Below are 19,216 nucleotides of genomic sequence, written 5' to 3'. Positions count from 1 at the left end.
CAAAGCCTCGAAAAAATATGAATTAGTCCCAGTTCATGGAAGAGCTCAGAAAGGATTTTGAGAAGGAAGTAAGAGAAATAGAGGAAAAACTGAGAAGAGGAATTAGAGTGATGCAAGAAAATCATGAAAAACAAGTCAACAGCTTGCTAAAGGAGACCCTCCAAAAATTGAAGAAAATAACATCTTAAAAAGCAGACTAACCCAAATAGCAAAAGAGGTCCAAAAAGCCAATGAAGAGAAGAATGCCTTAAAAAGCAGAATTGGCCAAATGGAAAAGGAAGTACAAAAGTTCACTAAAGAAAATACTTCCTTAAAAATTAGAATGGAACAATTGGAACCTAGTGACTTTATGAGAAATCAAGAAATAACAAAAGAGAATCAAAAGAATGAAAAAATAGAAGACAAAGTGAAATGGCCCTTTGGAAAAACAACTCACCTGGAAAATAGATCCAGGAGAGACAATTAAAAATTATTGGACTATCTGAAAGCCATGATCAAAAAAAAAGCCTAGACATCATCTTGCAAGAAGTTATCAAGGAAAACTTCCTTGATATTTTAGAACCAGAGGGCAAAATAGAAATTGAAAGAATCTACCAATCAACTCCTGAAAGAGGTCCCCAAAGGAAAACTCACGGGGATAAAACAAAAAATTGACTTTCAGATACAAGACTCAAGAGGAACATGAACAGGTAAAAAGGAAAGAAAAATCATAGGAGACTTACTAAGGTTGAACTGTTTACATTCTGCGTGGAAAGATGATATTTGTAACTCATGAGTCCTTTGTCAGTATTAGAGTATTTGGAGGGAAAAAATTAATATGTATGTATATTTGGAGAGATAGACAGAGAGACACATAGATAGATAATAGATAGAGGGCACCGGGGGAATTGAAGATGAAGGGGCAATATCTGGAGAATTAAGGTGTGAGAGGATTATACAGAGAGGAGAAGGGGATGGGTAAATTATCTCACATAAAACAGACTAGAAAAGGCTTTTGCAACGGAGGGGAAATGGGCGAAAGGGAGGAGGAATGAGTGAATCTTATTCTCATCAGATTTGGCTGAAGGAGAGAATAACATACACACTCAATTGGGTATGGAAATCTATCTTCCCTTACAGGAAAATTGGGAAGCAAGGTGGCAAGAGAGCAGGAGGATAGTAGAGGAGAGGGTAGATTGGGGGAGGAGGTAATCAGAAGCAAACACTTCTAAGGAGGGACCTGGTCAAAAGAGAGAAAAGAATAAATGGGGGTGGGGGATGGGATAAGATTAAGGGAAATATACTTAGTTTTTCACAACATGAGAACTATGGAAGTGTTTTGCATGACTATACATCTATAACCTGTATCAAGTTGCTTGCCTTTTCAATAAGGGTGGGGGAGGGAGGAAGGGAGAAAATTTGTAACCCAAAGTTTTAAAAACACGCATTAAAAAATGTGTTCATAGGTAGAAAATTGGGAAAGAATTTTTACATCCAGTCTTTCTCATAAAGGCCTCATTTCTAAAATATACAGAGAATTAAGACAAATTTATAAGAACACAAGCCATTCCCAATTGAAAAATGGTCAAAGGATATGAACAGGTTCTCAGATGAAGAAATTAAAGCCATCTATAGTCATATGAAAAAATGCTCTAAATCGTTATTGATTGGAGAAATGCATCAAAACAACTCTGAGGTACCACATCACACCTATCAGATTGGACAACATGACAAAACAGGAAAGTGATAAATGTTGGAAAGGATGTGGGAAAATTGGAATGCTAATGCATTGTTGGTGGAGTTGTGAAATGATCCACCCATTTTGGAGAACAATTTGGAACTATGCCCAAAGGGCTACAAAAATGTGCATACCCTTTGATCCAGCTATAGCACTTCTAGGCTATATCCCAAAGAGATCAAACAAATGGGAAAAGGACCCACATGTACAAAAATATACATAGCAGCTCTTTTTGTGGTGGCAAAGAATTGGAAATTGAGAGGATGCCCATCAATTGGGGAATGGCTGAGCAAGTTGTGGTATATGAATGTAATAGAATACTATTGTGCTATAAGAAATGATGAACAGGCTGACTTCAGAAAAACCTGGGAAGACTTCTATGGTCTGATGCTGAGTGAAGTGAGCAGAACTAAGAGGACTTTGTACACAATAGCAGCCATGCTATGAAATGACTGAGAATGTTAAACTGAACCCTTCTCAGCAATACGAGGATCTAAGATATCTCCAGAGGCCTTGAGATGCTGTCCACATCCAAAGAAAGAACTATGGAAGTCGAAGAGCTCTCACTTACTTTTACCTTCTGTTGAGTTTTGTGTCGTCTTTCTGATGGTTCCTCCTATTGGTTTTAATTTTTACTTACAACTTCACTAATGTAAAAATATGTTTAATGGGTATGTAAATGTAAAGCCTGTGTCAGATTGTGCACCGTCTTCGGGAGGGTGGGGGGGAGAAAAAGGGAGAAAAATTTTCAGCTCAAAAGCATATGGAAGAAAAATTTAAAAAAAAATAAAAATTAAAAAAAATTGTTCATAAAATTAAAAAAGAAAAAGAAAGAAAAACAACTGACCTGCAAAATAGATCCAGGAGAGATAATTTAAGATTTATTGCACAACCTGAAAGCCATGATGAAAGAAAGAACCTAGACATCATCTTTCAAGAAATTATCAAGGAAAGCTGCCCCGATATTCTGGAACCAGGGGGCAAAATAGAAATTGAAAGAATCCACTGATCACTTCCTGAAAGAGATACCAAAATAAAAAGTGCCAGGAATATTATAGCCAGATTTCAGAGCTCCCAAGTCAAGGAGAAAATATTGCGTAACTGTACATGTATAACCTGTATTGGGTTCCTTGCCTTCTCAATGAGGGTGAGTGGAGAGGAAGGAAGGGAGAAAATTTGGTACCCAAAGTTTTAAAAACATACGTTTAAAAAACTGTTTTCACATGCAACTGGGAAATAAGATACAAAGGAAATGGGGTATAGAAACCTCTCCTGCCCTATAGGAAAATTGAAGGGGAAGGGGATAAGAGAAAGAGGGGAGACATAGAAGGAAGGGCAGATCAGGAAAAAGGGTATTCAGAATGCATGCAGTCTTGGGGTGAGGGGAGGGAAGAGATGGGGAGAAAATTTGGAACTCAAAATCTTGTAGAAGTGAATGCTAAAAACTAAAAATTAATTAATTAATTTTTTAAAAAGTGAGGTGAAGAGGACCAGGGTCTAGAGTCATGAAGACTTGAGCTCAAATCCAACCTCAGACACTTACTAATTGTGTGACTCTGAACAAGTCACTACCCTGTTTGCTTCAGTTTCCTTAATTGTAAAATAGAATAATAAAATTGCCAAATTGTAGTGAGAAAAAAAAAATACTTTTTCACATTAGTGATGTTGTAAGGAAGAATTAGAACCAATCGGAGGAACCACCAAAAAAAGGAAACAAAATAATAACAGAAGAAAAAAATAGAAAATAATATGCTTCAATGTGTATTCAAACTACATAGTTCTTTCTTTGGATGTGGATAGCAATTTCCGTCATGGGACCTTTGAAGATGTCTTAGATCCCTGTATTGCTGAGAAGGACTAAGTCTATCAACGTTGTTGTCGTACAACGTGGATGTAACAGTGTACAGTGTTCTCCTAGTTCTGTACACTTCACTCAGTATCAGTCCATTCAAAACTTTGCAGGTTTTTCTGAAGTCTACCTGCTAATCATTTCTTATGCCACAATAGAATTCCATTAGATTCATATATCACAAATTCTTAAGCTATTCCACAACTGGTGGGCACCCTCTCAATTTCCAGTTCTTGGCCACCACAAAAAGAGCTGCTTTAAATATTTTCTGCATGTGGATCCTTTTCCCATTTGTATGATCTCTTTGGTACATAGCCCTAGAAGTGCTATTGCTGGGTCAGAGGGTATGTACATTTTTATAGCACTTTGGGTATAGTTCCAAATTGCTCTCCACAATGGTTGGATCATTTCACAACTCCACCAACAAGCATTAGTGTTCTAATTTTCCCACATCTTCTACAACATTTATCATTTTCCTCTTTTGTCGTGTTAGCCATTCTGATAGGTGTGATGTGGTACCTCAGAGTTATTTTGATTTGCATTTCTCTAATCAATAGTGATTTAGAGCATTTTGGCATACGAGTATAGATGGCTTTAACTTCTTCATATAAAAACTGTCTACTCTTATCCTTTCACCATTTATCAATTGGGGAATGACTTATATTCTTGTGAATTTGACTGAATTCTCCACATATTTTAGAAATGAGGCCTTTTTCAGAGACACTGGTTGTAAAAGTGTTTTCCCAATTTTCTACCTTCCTTCTAATTGCACTGGCTTTGTGGTGCAAAACTTTTCAATTTAATGAAATCAAAGTTATCCATTTTGCATTTTATAATGTTCTCTGTCTCCTGTTTGTTCATGAATTCTTTTGTTCTCCATAAACCTGATAGGTAAAGTACTCCTTCCTCTCCTAGTTTGCTTATAGTATCAGCCTTTATATCTAAATCATGCAATAATTTTGAATTTATTTTGGTATATGGTGTGATATTTTGGTCTTTGCCTAGTTTCTGCCATCCTCTTTTCCAGTTTTCCAAGCAGGTTTGGTCAAATAGTGAATACTTATTTCAGAAGCTCAGGTCTTTGGGTTTATCAGGTTGTAGATTACTATAGCCATTGACTACTGTGTCTTGCATACCTAACCTATTCCACTGATCCACCATTCTATTTCTTAGGCAGTAACAGGTAGCTTTCATGATTGCTGCTTTATAACATAATTTAAGATCTGGAAAGGCTAGGTCACCTTTCTCTGCATTTCTTTTCATTAGATCCCTTATTATTCTGGTGCTTTTGTTCTTCCAAATGAATCTTGTTATTATTTTTTCTACTTCTATAAAATAATTTTTGTTACTTTGATTGGTATGGTGCTGAATAAGTAAATTAGCTTAGGTAGAATTGTTATTTTTATTTTGTTAGCTCGGCCTACCCATGAGCAGCTGACGTTTTTCCATTTATTTAGATGTGAGTTTATCTGTGTGAGAAGTATTTTATAATTGTGTTTATATAGTTCCTAGCTATGTTTCAGTAGGTAGGCTCCTAAATATTTTATAATGTCTACAGTAATTTTAAATAGAATTTCTCTTTCCATCTCTAGCTGTTGGGCTTTGTTGGTAAACTATAGAAATGCAAGTGATTAATGTGGATTTATCTTACAGCCTGCAAATTTGTTAAAGTTGTTTATTATTTCAAGTAATTTTTTACTTCATTCTGTATGATTCTCTAAGTATATCATCACATCATCTGCAAAGAGTGATAGCTGTGTTTTTTTTCTGCCTTTTCTAATACCTTCAATTTCTTTTCTTGTCTTATTGCTAAAGCTAACATTTTCAATACAATCTTGAACAACAGTGGTGATAATGGACATCCTTGTTTCATCCCTGATCCTATTGGAAATGCTTATCCCTGTTGTATATGATGCTTGCTGAAAGTTTTAGATAGATGTTACTTTTATTTTAAGGAAGATTCCATTTATTCCTGTGTTCTCTGGTGTTTTTAATAGGAATGGGTGTTGCATTTTGTCAAAAGCTTTTTCTGAATCTATTGAGATGATCATATGGCTACTGTTAGTTCTGTGGTTGATACGATCAATTATGCTGATAGTTTTCCTAATATTGAACCAGTTCTGCATTCCTGGTATGCATCGTACCTGGTCATGGTACATTATTCTTGTGATAAGTTGTTGTAATCTATTTCCTAATATTTTGTTTAAAATTTTTGCATCTATTCATTAGGGAAATTGGTCTATAATTTTCATTCTCTGGTTTGACTTTTCCTGGTTTAGGTGTCAGCACCATATTGTAATCATAAAAAGAATTTGGTAAGATTTCTTCTTCACCTATTTTCCCAAATACTCTACAAAGTATTGGAATTCATTGTTCCTTAAATGTTTGATAGAATGCACTTGTCAATCGATCTGCTGCTAGAGAATTTTTCCTAGGGAGTTTGTCAGTGACTTGTTCAATTTCTTTTTCTCAGATGGGGTTTTAAGTATTTTGCTTCCTCTTCTCGTAATCTGGACAAATTACATTTTTGTAAATATTCATCCATTTCACTAAGATATTCAAATCTATTGGCATATAGTTGGGCAAAATAGTTCTAATTATTGTTTAATTTCCTCTTCCTTGGTGGTCCCTTTTTCATTTTTTATGCTGGCAGTTTCTTTTTCTTCTTTCTTTTTTTAAATTAAATGAACCAAAAGTTTATCTATTTTATTAGTTTTCTTCATAGAAAAAGCCCTTAGTTTTATTTATTAGTTCAACAGTTTTCTTAATTTCAATTTTATTAATCTCTCCTTTGGTTTTCAGTATTTCTAACTTGGAGTTTAATTGAGGGTTTTTAATTTGGTATGTTTTTTTAGTTCTATGCCCAATTCATTAATCTCCTCTTTTTCTATTTCATTTATGTAAGCATTTCGAGATATAAAACTTCCCCTAAGAACTGCTTTTGCTGCATCCCATAAGTTTTGGTATGTTGTCTCATTATTGTCATTCGCTTCAATGAAGTTACTGATTGTTTCTATGATTTGTTGTTTGACCCATTCATATTTTAGGATTAGGTTATTTAGTTTCCAACTATTTTTTAGTCTATCTTTCCCTGGCCCTTCATTACATATAATTTTTATTGCATCATAATCTGAAAAAGATGTATTTAATATTTCTGCCTTTCTGCATTGGATGGTGAGGTTTTTATCCCCCAGTACATGGTCAATTTTTGCTTATGTGCCATGTACTGCTGAGAAAAAACATATATTCCTTTCTATCCCCGTTCAATTTTCTCCAGAAGTCTGCCATACCTAACTTTGCTAATCTTCTATTCACTTCCTTCTTTCTTGTTTGTTTTTTGGTTAGATTTATCTAAACAAAAAAGAAGGTTGAGGACTCCCACTAATATAGTTTTGTTGTCTATTTCTTCCTATAACTCCCTGAACTTCTCCTCTAAAAATGTGGTTGCTATACCATTTGGTGCATGTATGTTTAGTAACAATATTACTTCATTTTCTGTGGTGCCTTTTACCAGGATGTTCCTTATCTCTTTTGACAAGATCTATTTTTGCTTTTGCTTTGTCTGAGATCAGGATTGATGCTCCTGCCTTTTTTTTTTTACTTTAGCTGAAGCATAATATAGTCTACTCCAACCTTCACCCTCTGTATGTTGTTCTCTTTCAAATGTGTTTCCTATAAACAACATATTGTAGTAGTATGGTTTTTAATCCATTCTGCTATCCATTTCCATTTTTTGGTAGAACTCATCCCATTCACATTAACAGTTATGATTATTCTCTGTGTCTTTTTCTCCATCCTATTTCACCTTTGTTTATGTGTTTCTTTCTCTTTTCTTCCTTTCCCCCCTCAATAGTGTTTTGCTTTTGACCACCCCTCCCTCAGTCCCACTCACTTTCTATTAGCTCTTTCCCCTTTCCTCCCCTTTACCCTTGCTACTTCTTCGCTCCCTTCTAACCACCCTCCCTTTTTCTTTCCCTTTTTCCCTCCTACTGCCTATAGGGAAGTTGGATTTCTATACCTGATTATATTATTCCCTACTTGAGCCAAATCTGATGAGAGTAAGGTTCAAACAGTAACGTTCATCTCCCTCGCTTTTTTCCCTCTAATGTAATAAGTTTATGTGCCTTTTCCTGTAACTTAATTTACTCTTCTCTGCCTCCTCCTTTTTTTTTCTCTCAGTACATTTTCTTAGTTAGATCACATTAATCCACTTAGTTGGATCCATTTAACCTACTTGATTAGATTTTTTTTTAAATCATTACATCAAAGTCAACATATCCCACCTCCTCTATGTATACTCTTTTAACATGGTGGAATAACAATACAGGTCTGAAGAGTTGCAAGTGTCATCTTCCCTTGATGGGATGTAAACAGTTTGCCCTTATTAATAATATGTTGTTGTCTTTTTCTATCCTGTTTACCTTTTTACGTCTCTCTTGAGTCTTTCATTTGAAGATCAAATTTTCTATTGAGCTCTGGTCTTTCTATCAGGAAGTTTTGGAAGTCCCCTATTTTGTCGAATATCCATCTCCTTTCCTGAAAGATCATGCTGATTTTCAGTGGGTAGTGAAAGCAACAATGCTTGGTTTTAATCCAAACACCTTTGCCTTATGGAATATCATATTCCATGTCCCACCATCTTTTAAATATAGAAGATGCAAGGTTCTGTGTAATCCTCACTGTGGTTCCATCATATTTAAATTGTTTCTTTCTCACTGCTTGCAGTATTTTCTCTTTGACCTGGTAATTGTGGAATTTGGCTACTATATTCCTTGGTGTTTTCAATTTGGGATCTCTTTTGGGAGGTGATTGGTAGATTCTTTCTATGATTATTGTACGCTCTGGTTCTAAGACTTCAGGGTAGTTTTGCTTGATGATTTCCTGAAAGATGCTGTCCAGGTTCTTTTTTTCATCATGATTTTCAGGTAGACCAGTACTTTTTAAATTGTCTCTCCTGGATCTGTTTTCCAGGTCAGTTGTTTTACCAACGAGATATTTTACATTTTCTTCTATTTTTTCATTCTTTTCTTTCTTTTTGACTGATCTTGCTCTCTCATAGAGTCATTAGCTTCCATTTGCACGATTCTAATTTTTAACAAATTGCTTTCTTTTATTAGATTTTGTACCTCCTCTCCATTTATCCAATTGCACTTTTAGGGATTTGTTTTCTTCAGTGTACATTTTTTTCCCAGTTGGCCAATTGTATTTTTTTAGAATTTTTTTCTAGTTAATTTTTGTCCTTCCTTCTCCAAGCTATTGACTCTCTCTTGCACATCTCTCATTTCTTTTTCCCAATTTTTCTTCTACCTCTCTTATTTGACTTTTAAAATCCATCTTGAGCTCCTCCAAAAAGGCTTTTTAGGCTTCAGACTATTTCATATTCCCTTTTGAGGTTCCAGATGTGGGCTTGTTGACAATGTTGTTCTCTTCAGGATTTCTGCCTTGATCTTCGCTGTTCTCATAATAAGAATCTATAAGACATTTCTTTTTGCTCATGCTGTTTGCTTATTTCTTGGCCTTTAAGGAGACTGAGCTCTCCTGGTGGGGAGGAGGAGGCATTGACACAAGCTTCTTGTGTTGGAATCCCAGGGCCTGGTCACTGACTTTGTGTGCTGGGGCTTCCTTCCCATGCTGGCAGTTGGAGACTGTAGGGTTCTGGCAGCTTAGCTGGTGTTGGGCTGGAATGAGCAACACTGGAACTCTAGGTGTAGGATTGGGGAGTGTGGTCCCTGGAGGTTGCCTGCTCACCCGGGCCTTTCCTTCCTTTTGCTTTCTTCAGCTTCTTTCAGATTGGTGCTGAAGGATGTTTCCTCACCTGCGGCCTATTGGAGTGCTTCTCAGTTTTGCTGAGGCACTGGGAGATTTTGTTGAAATAAAATTTCAAGGCACATGGTAGTATTTTGAGCTGGTTTCCACTGGTTACTCTGCCTTTACTGAGGCACCTCGAGGTTATTTCACTGCTCCACCACCTGGGGTTCAGTATCTCCCCCTGGTATACTGAAGTAGGGCTTTTCACTAGCTTGCTAGGATGCTTCTCATTCAGTACTGCTCTTCTTCCCCTAGGGCAGAAGGAGCCTTTCCAGTTAATCTCTTAAGTGACCTGGGCTACCAGACTGCTGTGCCTTTTCTGGTTCCAGGTTTTTCCTGGGGCAATATTTTCTGGCCTTTCAGAGGTTAATAAGAAACAGTAAGAGTGACTTGGTAAGAGTATCTTACTTCTTACTCTGCCATCTTGGCTCACAGAAGTGGAAGAACTGCTATTTTCAGCAATACAATGATCCAAGACATTCTAAAACACTCATGATGGAGCATACTATATACCTCCAGAGAATAAAAAAATTGCTCTCTTAATGTAAACTAAGGCACACTAGCTTTCTTTCTATCTTCCTTCCTTCCTTCCCTCTCTTTCTTTCTTTCTTTCTTTCTTTCTTTCTTTCTTTCTTTCTTTCTTTCTTTTCTTCTTCTTCTTCCTTCCTTCCTTCCTTCCTTCCTTCCCTCTTTCTTTTCCTCCTTTCTTTTTTTCTTTGAGGCTTCTTGTACAAAATGGCTAGTATGGACATGTTTTACATAGTTGCACATTATACCCTATATTAGACCGCTTACAATCTCAGGGAGGAGGTAGAAAAAAGAGGGAAATATAGAATTTGGAACTTAAACCTGTAAAAAAAAAGTTAAAATTTGATTTTAACATGCAATGGGAGGAGGGGGCAGCTAGGTGACACAGTACCTGAGTTCAAATCTGGCTTTAGGCACATAATACTTCCTAGCTGTGTGACTCTGGGTAAGTCTCTTAACCCAAGTTGCTCACACACACACAAAATAAACACCTTGTAATTGGGGGAAGAAATAAAATATTGTTTTTGAAAGTTAATTAAACATCCTAATAAAGAAAGAGTGGGTTAAGGAACAAGTCACAGAAATGATAAGTAATTTTATTAACAAGATTGAAAACAACAAAACAATATATCAAAACCTATGGAATGCAGCAAGAACAGGAATGTGAGGATAATTTACATTTCTGAAGGATTACATCAATAAAAGAGAGAAAGAGCAGACCAATAAATAGTGGATGCAATTGAAAAGAGACTAGGAAAAGAGAAAATTAAAAATCCCAATTAAACACCAAATTGGAAACCTAAAACTTAAACAGTATATGAATAAAATTGAATGTAAGAAAATCATCGAATTACTACATAAAACAAAGCAGATAAACCATTGGTTAACAAAAGGAGAGAAGAAAACAAATTAAAACTAAAGGGTGAATATATCACCAAAGAAGATAAACTCAAAGCAATGATAAGGACTTTTTTTGCCCAATTATGTGCCAATAAATTTAAGACTTATGTGAAATAGAATAATTATAAAAATATAAACTGCCTAGATTACCATAAGAGGAAACAAAATGTTTCATTTTTGAAAAAATTGAATGGACCATAAATGAGCTTAAGGAAAAGAATCGGGACCAGACAGATTTGCAAGTGACTTCTACTACATAAAGATCAAGTACTGCCAGTATTTCATAGTTGGAACAATCGATGTAGAAGGGATTCTGCCAAACTCCTTTCTTAAAACAAATAGACGCTCATGCCTAACCCGGGAGGCTTAAAAACAAAGAAAACTGTACACCCATCTCTTGAAAGAAAACAAATGCAAAAATTCTAAATAAAATACTAGCCAGGAGACTACAACAACAAAAGATTATAGATAGTGACCAAGTGGGATTTATACCAGGAATGAAGGGATGATCTAAGTTAAAGAAAACTATAAATATAATTGATTATATCAATAACAAAAGCAGCAAAAAAATATGATTATGTCAACATATGCAGAAAAAGTTTTTGACAAGACACAAGATTTATTCTTATTAAAAAACATTTGAAAGTAATGGTGTACAAACACTTGTAAGATCACCAAGTATAGTACAAGACAGGAAGGATCCCAGCAAGCCAGGAGCAAGTGGAATCTCAGCAACCAAGCAATAGATCCTGATTCCCAGTGCAATGAAGCAGGCAAACATCAGCAGGACCCCCCACCTACCTTAGCATAGTCAAAAGAACAGGCCAACTTCAGCTTGAGAACTTCCTGTCTTGTACTGTACTTGGTGATCTTACAAGTTCCTTGGGCTCAAAGACTACTTCCCCCGCATTTTTCCATTCTGTCATTGTAGGATTTGTTTTGGAGTGCTATTTCAAGGTTGCTTACAGATGAATATGGAAAATTTATGGACATTTACCACTTAGGCTGCCATCTTGGCTCTCAGAAGCAAATATTTCTACATCATGATTTGTCAGAGAAATTAAAATTAAAATACATTTGAGATATCATCTGGCACCTATCAGATTGGCTAAAATAATGGACAGAGAAAATGACAAATGCTGGAGGAATGTGACAATATTGAGGCATCAATTAACTATTGGTGAAACTGTGAACTCATCCAACCATTTTGGAGAATAATCTGGAATTATGCCTAAAGTTACAAAAATGTAGATACCCTTTAACAAAGCAACACCATTACTAGGTCTGTTCCCCAAAGTAATTAGGGGGAAGAGGAAAAAGGCCAATTTTTTTTCTAAAATATTAAGAGCAGTTCTCTTTGTGGTGGCTAAGAGCTGGAAATTGAGGGGATGCTCATCAATTGAGGAATAGTAAAATAAATTGTGGTATATGGTTGATTTTAGAAGAACATGGAAAGACTTGAAAGGATGAAAAGTAAAGTGAGCAGAACCAAGAGAATGTTCCTCAAGGAATAATTATGATCAACCAAGAATTATACAAATGGGGGAAAAAATCCCCTAAAGAAAACAAATCCTTAAAAAGGAGAATTGGCCAAATGGAAAAAGAGTTAAAAAGATAGCTGAAGAACATAACTCCATAAGAAGTAAAATTGGCCAAGTATAAGTTAATGACTCTATGAGACATCAAGAGTCAGTAAAACAGAATCAAAAGAATGAAAAAATAGAAGAAAATGGGGTAAACTTCACTGGAAAAATAACTGGCCAGGAAAATAAATCCAAGAGAGATAATTTCAGAACTAGTAGATTACCTGAAAGCCATGATCAAAAAAGAGCTTGGACAGCATCTTTCAAGGAATCATTAGGGAAAACTGCCCTGACATCCTAGAAGCAGAGGATAAAAGAGTAACTGAAAGAATCCACCTCCTCAAAGAGATCTCAAAATTAAACTCCCTAGAATACTATAGTCAAATTCCAGAACTATCTTGTCAAAGAGAAAATACTGCAAAATTCCAGAAACAAACAATTGAAATGTCAAGGAGAAAAGTCAGAATAACACAGGACTTAGAAGCTTCTACATCAAAGAATCAGAGGACTTGGAATATGATATTCTCAAAGGAAAAAGACTTTGATTACAACCAAAAATTGGCTACCCAGCAAAACTGAACATACTGTATCAGAAAGAAATGTACATTCAATGAAATAGGAGACTTATAAAATTTAAGGGTGAAAAGACCAGAGCTAAATAGAAAATTTGATCTTGAAATACAAAATTCAAGAGAAGCATAAAAAGGTAAACAAGAAAGAAAAAAATGTTATTGAATAAGGTTAAACTGTTCGCATTTTTATATGGGATATTTGTAATGCTTATGAACTATCTCCATTAAGGAAGTTAAAAGGAATATACACAGACAGAGGATATGGGTATAAGTTAACCTTGATGTGATGATATAAAAAATAATGGGTGAAAAAAGATTGTTCTGGGAAAAGAGCAAAGGCGGAGGCAGAATGGGGTGAATCATATATGAAGAAGGGTGAAAGACCTATTACAGTAGAGGGGAAGAAAGGAGAGGGTTTGAACCTTAATCTCATGAAATTTGGAACAAAGAGGAATAGCATACACAGTGAGGTATAACCTATAGGGAAGTAGGAGGAGAAGGAGAAAAGAAAGGGAGAGGATGATAGAAAGGAAGGCACACTAAGGGACGTGGTGATAAGAAAACAAAATCTGGTGAGGAGGGACAAAGTGAATGGTGAAAGAGAGAAGAGTATAAACAGAGGAAAATAGGATGGAGGGAAATACATAGTTAGTAATCATAATTGTGAATGTGAATGGGATCAACTCTCCCATGAAATAGAAGCAGATAGCTGATTAGATTAAAAACCAGAATCCTACAATATGCTATTTACAGGAAATACATTTGAAGCAGAGAGACACACACACAGAGTAAAGTTAAATATACTAGGCTTCCCTGAAGTTAAAAAAGAAAAAAAGCAGCAATAACAAACCTGGTCTCATACAAACAAAAGGAAAAAAATGGATCTAATGAAAAGAGGCAAGGAAGAAACCTACATCTTGCTAAAAGGAACCATAGATGAGGAAGTAATATCAATACAAACATATATGCACCAAATGCTGTAGCATCCAAATTCTTAAAGGAGAAGGAAGGAAGGAAATAGACAGGAAAATTATAGTACTATGGGACCTCAACTGACCCCTCTCAGAACCTGATAAATCCAATAAATAAATAAACAAGAAAGAAATTAAAGAGGTGAATAGAATTTTTTTCAGAAGTTAAATATGATAGACTTCTGTAGAAAATTAGATGGAGATACAAAGGATTGTACCTTTTTTCAATAGTATATGGCACCTATACAAAAACTGACCATATTCTAGGGCAAGAAACCTCAGAATCCAATGCAGAAAGGCAGAAATATTAAATGCATACTTTTTCAGATCATAATGCAATAAAAACTACATGTAATAAAGAACCAAGGAAAGATAGACTAAATTAATTAGAAACTAAATAATACAATCCTCAAGAATGAGTAGGTCAAACAAATCATAGAAACATAGAATAACTTCATCTAACAAAATGACAATAATGAGACATCTTCCCAAAATTGTGCGACACAGCCAAAGCAGTTCTTAGGGGAAATTTTATATCTCTAAATGCTTTCATGAACAAAATACAGAAAAAGGAGTTCAATGAATTGGTCATGCAACTAAAAAAGCTAGAAAAAGAACAAACTAAAAAATCCCAACTAAACACCAAATTAGAAATACTGAAAATCAAAGATGAGATTAATAACATAGAAAGTAAGAAAAATATTGAAGTAATAAATAAACTTAAGAGCTGGTTTTATGGGGGAAAAACAAAAAAAAAAGATAAAGCTTTATTATTCAAAAGTTTAAAAAAGAAAGCTACTTTATCTAGTAAAAAAAAAATTACCAGTATCAAAAATGAGAACGGTGAATTCATCCCCAATGAAAAAGAAATTGAAGCAGTAATTAGCAGGCAATATAAAATATTTGGGAGTCTACCTGCTAAGACAAACCCAGGAACAACATGAACACATATAGAGAAAAGAAAGAGAAAAACATAAACAGAGAAAATAGGATGGAGAGAAAGACACAGACAATAATAATAACTGTGAATGTGAATGAGATGAACTCTCTCATATAACAGGAGCAGATAGCAGAATGGATCAAAAAACACCATCCTACAATATATTGTTTACAAGAAACACATTTGAGGTAGAGGGATACAGAGTAAACATAAAAGGCCCAAGCAGAATATATTATGCTTCATCTGAAGTAAAAAAAAAAAAAGCAGACATAGGAATCCTGATCTTAAAGAAAGCAAAAGCAAAAGTAGATATAATTAAAACAGATAAGGAAGGAAACTACATCCTGTTAAAACTTACCATACACAATGAAGAAATACTATTACTTAATATATGCACCAAATGGTAGAGCATCTAAATTCTTAGTGGAGAACTTAAGAGCATTACAGAAAAAAAAATAGACAACAAAACTATACTAGTGGGGGATCAACCTCACCCTCTCACAACAAGATGAATCTCATCACAAAATAAACAAGAAAGAAGTTAAGGAGATGTACAGAATTTTAGAAAAGTTAGATATGATTGACCTCTGGAGAAAATTGAATGGACATAGGAAGGAATATACCTTTTTTCAGGAGTAAATGGCACATAAACAAAAACTGACCATGTACTGGGGCATAAAAACCTCACAATCCAATGCAGAAAGGCAGAAATATTAAATGCATCCTTTTCAGATTATGATGCAATAAAAATTATGTGTAATAAAGGGCTAAAGAAAGACTAAAAATTAGTTGGAAAAGAAATCTAATCCTAAAGAATCAGTGGGTCAAACAACAAATCATAGAAACAATCAATAGCTTCATCTAAGAGAATGACAATAATGAGACAACATACCAAAATTCATGGGATGCAGCAAAAGTGGATCTTAGGGGAAGTTTATGTCTCTCAATGCTTAGATGAATAAAACTGAGAAAGAGAAGATCAATGAATTAGGCATGCAACTAAAAACCCTAGAAAAAGAACAAATTAAAAATCCTCAAATGCCAAATTAGAAATTCTGAAAAACAAAGGAGAGATTAATAAAATTGAAATTAAAAAAGCTATTGAACTAACAAATAAAACCAAGACCTGGTTTTAGGGAAAAAAACAAGAAAATAAACATTTGGTTAATTTTATTTAAAAAAAAAGAAGAAAACCAAACTACCAGTATCAAAAGTGAAAAGGGTGCATTCATTACCAATAAAGAAGAAATTAAAACAATAATTAGGAGTTATTTTGCCCTATTATCTGACAATAAATTTGACAATATTAGTGAAAGGGATGAATATTTACTAAAATTTAAATTGCCCAGATTAACAGAAGAGGAAATGAAATATTTAAATAACCCCATTTCAGGTAAAGAAATTGAATAAGCCATCAATTAACTCCCTCAGAAAAATATCTCCAGGGCCAGAGGGATTTACAAGTGAATTCTATCAAATATTTAAAGAATAATTAATTTTAATACTATATAAGCTATTTGGGAAAATATGCAAACAAGCAGTCCTACCAAATTTTTTATGATACAAATATGGGGCTGATAGCTAAACCAGGAAGAGTCAAAACAGAGAAAGAAAAACATAGACCAATAACCCTAATGAATATAGATGCAAATATTTTATTTTATTTTATTGGTGAGGAAATTGGGATTAATTGACAAGCCCAGAGTCACACAGCTAATGAGTGTTATGTGTCTGAGGCTGGATTTGAACTCAGATCCTCCTGACTCCAGGGCCAGTGCTCCATCCACTGTACCACCTAGCTGCCCTGAGACAAAAATGTTAAATAAAATGTTAGTAAAGAGATTACAGAAACTTATCTCAAGGATAATGTCCTATGGTCAGGTAAGATTTATACCAGCAAGGCTGGGCTGGTTCAGTATTAAGAAAGGTATCAGCATAACTGACCATCTCAAGAACAAAGCTAACAGAAATCATATGATTATCTCAATAAATGCAGAAAAAACTTTTGGCAAGATATAACATCCATTCTAATTAAAAACTTTAGAGAGCATAGGAATAAATGGAGTCTTCCTTAAAATGATAGGTAGCATTTATCTAAAGCATCAGCAAGCATTATATGTAATGGGGATAAGCTAGGAGAATTTCCAATAACATTGGGGGTGGGGAGGGAAGCCTGAAACAAGGATGTCCATTATCACTTCTGTTATTCAGTATTGTACTAGAAATGTGAGCTATAGCAATTAGAGAAGAAAAAGAAATTGAATGAATTAAAATAGGCAAAGAAGAAACAAAGCTATCACTTTTTCAGATGATAATGATGGTATACTTAGAGAATCCTAGAAAATCAAGTAAAAAATTACTTGAAATAATAAATACATTTAGAAAAGTTTTGGATATAAAATAAACCTACATAAATCATTGTCATTTCTATATACTACTAACAAAGACCAACAGCAAGAGATAGAAAGAGAAATTCCATTGAAAGTTACAGTAGATATTATAAAAGATTTGGGAGTCCACTTGCCAAAACAAACACAGGAACAATATGAACAAAATTACAAATCACTTTTTATACAAATAAAGGCAGATCTAAACAAGTGGACATCTCAATTTTTCATGAATAGACTGTGCTAGTATAATGTAACAAAAATGACAAATATACCTAAATTACTTTACATATTCAGCACCACATCAATCAAACTATTAAAAATATTTGAAATAGCTAGAAAAAATGATAAAATTCATCTGAAAGAAAAGGTCAAGACTATCAAGGGAATTAATGAAAATGCAAAGGAAGGTGGCCTAGCAATATCAGATCTAAAACTATATTATTACTATGGTAATTTATTATTTGATAAACCCAAAGACTCCACCTTCTGGGATAAAAACACTATTTGACAAAAACTATTAGGAAAACAAGAAAATAGTATGGCAGAAACTAGACATAGACCAACATCTCACACCATATATCAAGATAAGGTCAAAACTGGTAGATAATTTTGAATAAAGGAGGATATCATAAGCAAATTAGAAGAGCAAGGAATAATTTACCTCTCAGATCTATGCAGAAGGGAAGAATTTATAACCAAACAATAGAAGAAGAACATGATGGAATGTAAAATGCAGAATCTTGCTTCCATTAAATTAAAAAGGTTTTGCACAAACAAAACCAATGCAACCAAGATTAGAAAGAACAAGTGTCTTGGATAAAAGCCTCATTTCTCAAATATATGTAGAACAGAATCTAACTTATAACACAAATCATTCCCCAATCGATAAGTGGTCAAAAGAAAGAAAACACATAAAGAAATTAAAGCTATCTATAGTTATATGAAGAAATGCTCTAAATTACTTTTGATTAGAGAAATAAAATTAAAGCAGCTCTGAGGTTCCATCTCATGCCTATCAGATTGGCTAACATGACAAAACAGGAAAATGATAAATGTTGGAGAACATGTGAGAAAATTGGAACACTAACGCATCGTTCGAGTTGTGACCTGTCCAGCCATTCTGAAGAGCAATTTGCAACTATGCCCAAAGGGCTATAAAATGGCATACCCTTTGATCCAGCAATACCATCACTAGTTCTATATTTCAAAAAGATTATCAAAAAGGGGAAAGGACCCATATATACAAAAATATTCATAGTAGCTCTTTTTATGGTGGTAAAGAATTGGAATTTGAGGGAATGCCTATCTATTAGGACATGACTGGAGAAGATGAGATTTATGAATGTAATAGAATACTGTTGTGTTGTAAGAAAATATTTTTGGATTTAAGGGATCCAAGATGGTGAAGTAAGAAGCAAGTCACTCTCACTCTCTCTTATTCACCTCTAAACACCCAGAAAATATCACCCCAAGAAAAGTCTGGAATAGCTGAGCCATCACAAAGGAGTGCAAGAATCTTTTAACCCAGGGAGCCTGGGGAATTCATGGGAAACATCATTCTTTCTCTGGTGGAAGGGGAGCAGTACAGGACAGGAGGTGTCCCAGCAAGCCAGTGAAGCCCCACCTCAGCAAACCAGAAAGAGATCCTGAGCCCCAGGTGTGTGAGTGGGCAAGCACCAATACCAGGACCCCCTTAAGTGCCTTGGCACTGGCAGGGAAATGGGTCGACTCTAGGAGCCAAACTTCTCTGTGCTTCAGCATAACTCCAGGAAGCACAACTCCAGGCAAGCAGGTATCCTCCAGCAGCCAAACCTTCTGATGCTTCAGAACAGCCATCCTCAAGGGGACAGAGCCCCCTCCACCCCATGAGCTTCACAGTTGCTGACCTCAGTTCAGCACAAGGTAAGCTGCCAGACCCCTACAGGCTCTGGCTGCCAGCACTGAGTCCCCAGAACACA

Source organism: Phascolarctos cinereus, unplaced genomic scaffold, assembly GCF_003287225.1.
Source record: "Phascolarctos cinereus isolate Bilbo 61053 unplaced genomic scaffold, phaCin_HiC Scaffold_3;HRSCAF=262, whole genome shotgun sequence".
In the NCBI taxonomy this organism is placed as follows: Eukaryota; Metazoa; Chordata; class Mammalia; order Diprotodontia; family Phascolarctidae; genus Phascolarctos; species Phascolarctos cinereus.
This window is presented reverse-complemented; position numbering follows the sequence as displayed.